Raw genomic sequence first — 4,984 nt, 5'->3', positions numbered from 1 at the left:
GAATCCATTTAGCAATATTGGAATTTCTATTCTTTATACTGAATTACATGAAATCTTACCTAATCCCGTGTATCAAATATTTCTTAGTGTATGAAATACCTATTATGAAAAGAGAAAGAAATATTAGAATTTGATACTCAACTTCGAAGGAATTTGCAACAAAACAAACAGATAGAATCGAAAGTCTAATCTAAAAAAGGATTGGAAATTTCTACGGGCATTTCAATATTTTTTTTAGGAATCTAAAAAAATGCATTTCATTTCTATCATTATTATGATATTACATATTCAAATTCAATTGGATACAAAAAAAAATCCATTCGAAATTGTCAAGAAAAGATATATTTTGAAGTGAAGTATTTTGGAGAGAATTGGGGAGAATATGATTAGAGTATGTTATGTGTAATGTAATAAGGCTTGTATTTTTGAAACATGCATATATTTAACTGCAGCTATAGATCTGTCTCTAACTTTATTGCAGTCATATTTGTTCAGGATAACAAACACATAACATGTTGTGTGAATTTTTACAAATTTTCTATTGAAAATTGTAAAAAAAGAATAAGCACGATAATTTCTTGAAAATACCGTATAGTATTGGTATTCTATATCTATATAGATATGGATAAGATACTCGATTAGATAATATCTGTGTAACAGATCAAATTGATATTCTAGGGTTTACATATATTGAAAGTTGCTGTTATAATTAGAATGAACAAAGTTAAAAAAAAAAGCAATATTGATTGGTTATGTATCAATTTTTATTTTCTGATCTCATTAAGAAAAAAAAATTTCTATTCAAATATTCAAGAATAATTCATAAAAGAATAGTTAACGGTTGCGATTTGTCTCAAGATTGTTTTTCAATTTTTCAATAGAAAGAAAAGGGGGGAGTATTCTCAAAAACTTCATATCTATATTTTTATTGGCGGCATGGCCGAGTGGTAAGGCGGGGGACTGCAAATCCTTTTTCCCCAGTTCAAATCCGGGTGTCGCCTGATCGATAAGAAACTGTAAATGAAAGATTATATTACGTTTTTTTAGAAAACTTTTTTTCCAACAGAAGCAAGCGAGGGAAAAGGAGTCTTGAGAATTGCGTTTGATTCGAAATTATAAGCATCAGTAGCTTAAAAAATGTTGTAAATATTTTTGTCTCGAATTCAAGGAAAGATTCTAGTAGTGAAAAGGAATCCATAAATTTAGAAATGATAGTTCGTTCACTACACAACTATTGTAGTGTCTGTCTCCTGACTGGGTCTTTTATTAGATTGGATTAAGAATAAGTCGGATAGGAAAGTCCATTTTTAGGTAGAGAAAAGGCAGAAGAAAAACCTTCTATACAGACTAATTTAAAGTTTATGAGTGCTTCCACATTTTATCAATATTATTTATTTAGATCAATTCTATTTAATAGCTTTAATTTAGCTAATTCGCTTTCGTAATATTCAAAAAAAGTATTCTTTAGATTTTCATATTCTATATTCTAATAAAATTAAAAAGTTTTGATTCTAAAATCGAATAGAAAAGAAAAAAAGTTTTTTTAATTATTTTAGAGAACGAATTGGGAGACATTTAAGGGACTATTTCAAATAGAAAGAAGAGTATAAGTATGCAAATGAATCTGTCTTGATTCTTTTTTTATGAAATCCTTAAGGAAATGATAAAAGAGAAATCTTAATATTCCCACCTGGTAGTAACATTCATTGACTTATAACTTCCTATAATTTTTTTATGTTTAATGTTTTATGATTTTACTAAAAATAATCAAAAAAAACTTTTTAGATGTTCTAATAACTAATAAATAGAATGAATTCTTGTTTTTCGTGAATGATGTTAGCCCAGAATCCTTTTTTTGACTCTGTAATAGCAATTCCACTATTATAGTATAGTATTTTTAGCGAATAATACAAAAAAAAGAATAGAATAAAAAATTTGAAAAAATAATGAAATAGTTCCTTCATATTTATAGAGATAGGAGACAAAATTTACATGGATATAGTAAGTATTGCTTGGGCTGCTTTAATGGTAGTTTTTTCATTTTCCCTTTCCCTCGTAGTATGGGGAAGAAGTGGGCTATAGGGATACTAAAAATTGAGTTAAGGGATCCAAGTAACCTTGTTGATTTCTACCTGAATTTTTGAATTTCGAAACTATTGAATGAAAATATTTCATTTAAACTAATACTAATTAATTGAGTTCAAATAGAAAATCTATCTTGATTCTATTATATTTTAGTAGTGTAATGTATTCTATGTATCTTATAGGAATTGAAAATACTCTTTCAATCAAACAAATATTTTCATTATTCCCATATTCCTATTTTGAGAAAAACAAGGGAATCAAAAAGAAGAAGAAATGGATTCCTATTCCAATCAAATTTTTCTTAAAATTTCTATTTCGATGAACTGACGCTTAACCTGGTTATATAGATATATATATATATGGAAAATGGCGGACCGTGTAATAACCATTCCTGTTTTTTTACCCCCTTTTTTTCCTAAGATACCGGAATTGTTTGTAAAAAGAATCTGAAAAAAAAAATTGGACGCAATTCTCAGATAGTAGAAATCAAATTGATTTCTACTATCTGGATTACGCTGATTGTACGATCATTTTTTTAAATCATTCATAAAAATGAAGAAATCATATTTCAGTGAAATTAGTCACTTTTACTTACCGTTTTTACATAAATTATAAGTAAAAAAGCAGTAGGAACTAGAATAAACAGTGCAGTAGCAATAAATGCGAGAATATTTACTTCCATAATCTTTATTATGTTCTATTTCTCTTAAATTTCTAAAAAAAAAATTCGGGATTTAATCCCATAGAAATGTTCAATCTTTCAACAATGGTATAAATTGGATTTCAATGATATCAAATCGGATCAATATCATGAATCACAAAATCTGAGCTATCAAATCAACTCATGAAATAGTATAACATAGGAAGATCTTTTATCCATACTAAATAAAACAAAAAAACATTTATTCTTGATGAAAGTCCAAAATCCCTTTCCTTCCTTTTTCGGCGAAACAAATGAAAAAGCAGGGGGGGGCCCCAAATAAAATTTTGTTTATCAATTTGATTCCCTACAAATACACAAAAAAGGAATTTATTTTTTATTTTTTTGGATTTATATCCAACGGGATTGACGGGGCTCGAACCCGCAGCTTCCGCCTTGACAGGGCGGTGCTCTGACCAATTGAACTACAATCCCAGGGAAAGGGGTGTACTGTATAAATATTTTTACGGACCGTTTCTGTCAAACCTTTTCTTTTTCTATTTCGGATTCGAACCTTTTTGTTGTAAATGAAAAAAGCGCATTTTTTTATATATTGATATGTATATCGATATCCACTTTAGTGAGATCGACACAAATTACTCGTAATCCGTTTCTTATTCTTATTCTATTAACAAATCGATTGAAAATTGAATCAATGAAAAAAAAATATTTTTTTTTTCAATTTTTCCTTATATTTTCTACTTACAGATCTTGACATGAATACCGATTATTAACAAGATTTTGAATTTGTGGAAAGAAATATGGAATACAGAAAAAAAAGAAATAACCTTAGATATGTTTAATATTTTGATTCTTCCGTATCATAGCACATCAGTCATTTCCAGAGAACTATAAATGGGTTATAGAATTTCATAGTGGATCGGCAAATTCTTGGGCCGAGCTGGATTTGAACCAGCGTAGACATATTGCCAACGAATTTACAGTCCGTCCCCATTAACCGCTCGGGCATCGACCCAGCACAATAGGAAGAATACATTTCAGTTTTTATTGAAAATTTTTGATCAACTTCCTTTCGTAACACCCTACCCCCAGGGGAAGTCGAATCCCCGCTGCCTCCTTGAAAGAGAGATGTCCTGAACCACTAGACGATGGGGGCATACTTGCCCGACCGCCATTATACTACGTTCATAGTATGAACAGTTTTTTGCAATTGTCAATATAATGATATGATTCGATAAAAAAAAATATTTTTCGTTCTTTCATAATTCCATAGAAATTTTTTATTAATCATTTATATTTCTAAATTTTTTTATTCCAGTCATAATAAGAAAAAAAAAGAAGTAATGTTCCAATAAAGAGAAAATTCTTCACAGGAATGATTCGTTTGTTGCAAAGGACGAGAGGTTAAAACTTCATTTCTATCATTTATTACTAATACTAAGATTCGATAGGTAGATTTATATCTAATACTAAGAAAAAAAACTTTGGAAAATAGAATTTTTCAATAAAAAAATAAAAATTTGGTTTAGGGACAGAACATATTGAATCCATTTTATCAATGATTCGATTTTATCAATGTTTCGATGAAATATTTTATTTTGTGAGTACATTTATGTATCAATAAAAAGAATTTAGTGTTATGATTAGAATGACTTCAAGAATCCATTTTGAAATAATATATTTGATATGGATCAAATCCAATCTTAATCAATTCTTTTTTTTAACTATATTCTATTCACTAGGTAAATCCAATTTTTTGTTCTTTGATGAGTCATTATACAAATAATAGATATTGATGTACATGTATTCTAATCCCATTTATATCATTTAATTTATATAATTTATATAAATTTATAGAAATAATTTATATAAATTTATAGAATAAGTATACACAGTAACAAATATATGTACTAGTCATGCTAGTTCCTTATTTAGAAATTGAAAGAAAGAAAAAGGGCCCTTTTAACTCAGTGGTAGAGTAACGCCATGGTAAGGCGTAAGTCATCGGTTCAAATCCGATAAGGGGCTTTTTACTTTTTTTTTCAAAAGCAATAGTCTTTCTATTTGAAGGAAGAATAAAAAGATTCTTGATATTTTGAAAAAGTTTCTATTTGTAATAAAAAAGAAAAAGTGTAAAATTCAATAATGGAAAAATAAAAAAAAGTAAGTGGACCTAACCCGTTGAATTATATTTATATCTACTATTCTGATATTCAAATTTGATAAAGATTCAATTCG

The 4,984-nt window shown here is 28.1% G+C and overlaps 3 non-coding genes across 3 annotated transcripts; 2 read left to right on the top strand and 1 right to left on the bottom strand.

The window, feature by feature from the left end:
• Positions 1-930: 930 nt before the first annotated feature.
• Positions 931-1,001, top strand: TRNAC-GCA (transfer RNA cysteine (anticodon GCA)). The gene has a single exon. It is a non-coding gene; the product is annotated as a tRNA-Cys (tRNA).
• Positions 1,002-3,146: 2,145 nt separating this feature from the next.
• TRNAD-GUC (transfer RNA aspartic acid (anticodon GUC)) lies at positions 3,147-3,220 on the bottom strand. Its single transcript has one exon. It is a non-coding gene; the product is annotated as a tRNA-Asp (tRNA).
• A 1,482-nt stretch (positions 3,221-4,702) lies between these two features.
• On the top strand, positions 4,703-4,774 carry TRNAT-GGU (transfer RNA threonine (anticodon GGU)). Its single transcript has one exon. It is a non-coding gene; the product is annotated as a tRNA-Thr (tRNA).
• Positions 4,775-4,984: the final 210 nt, after the last annotated feature.

The sequence above is a fragment of the Vigna unguiculata genome, unplaced genomic scaffold (assembly GCF_037176805.1).
Source record: "Vigna unguiculata cultivar grain cowpea cultivar isolate G323 ecotype 2 unplaced genomic scaffold, ASM3717680v1 ptg000168l, whole genome shotgun sequence".
Taxonomy (NCBI): Eukaryota; Viridiplantae; Streptophyta; class Magnoliopsida; order Fabales; family Fabaceae; genus Vigna; species Vigna unguiculata.
This window is presented reverse-complemented; position numbering and strand designations above follow the sequence as displayed.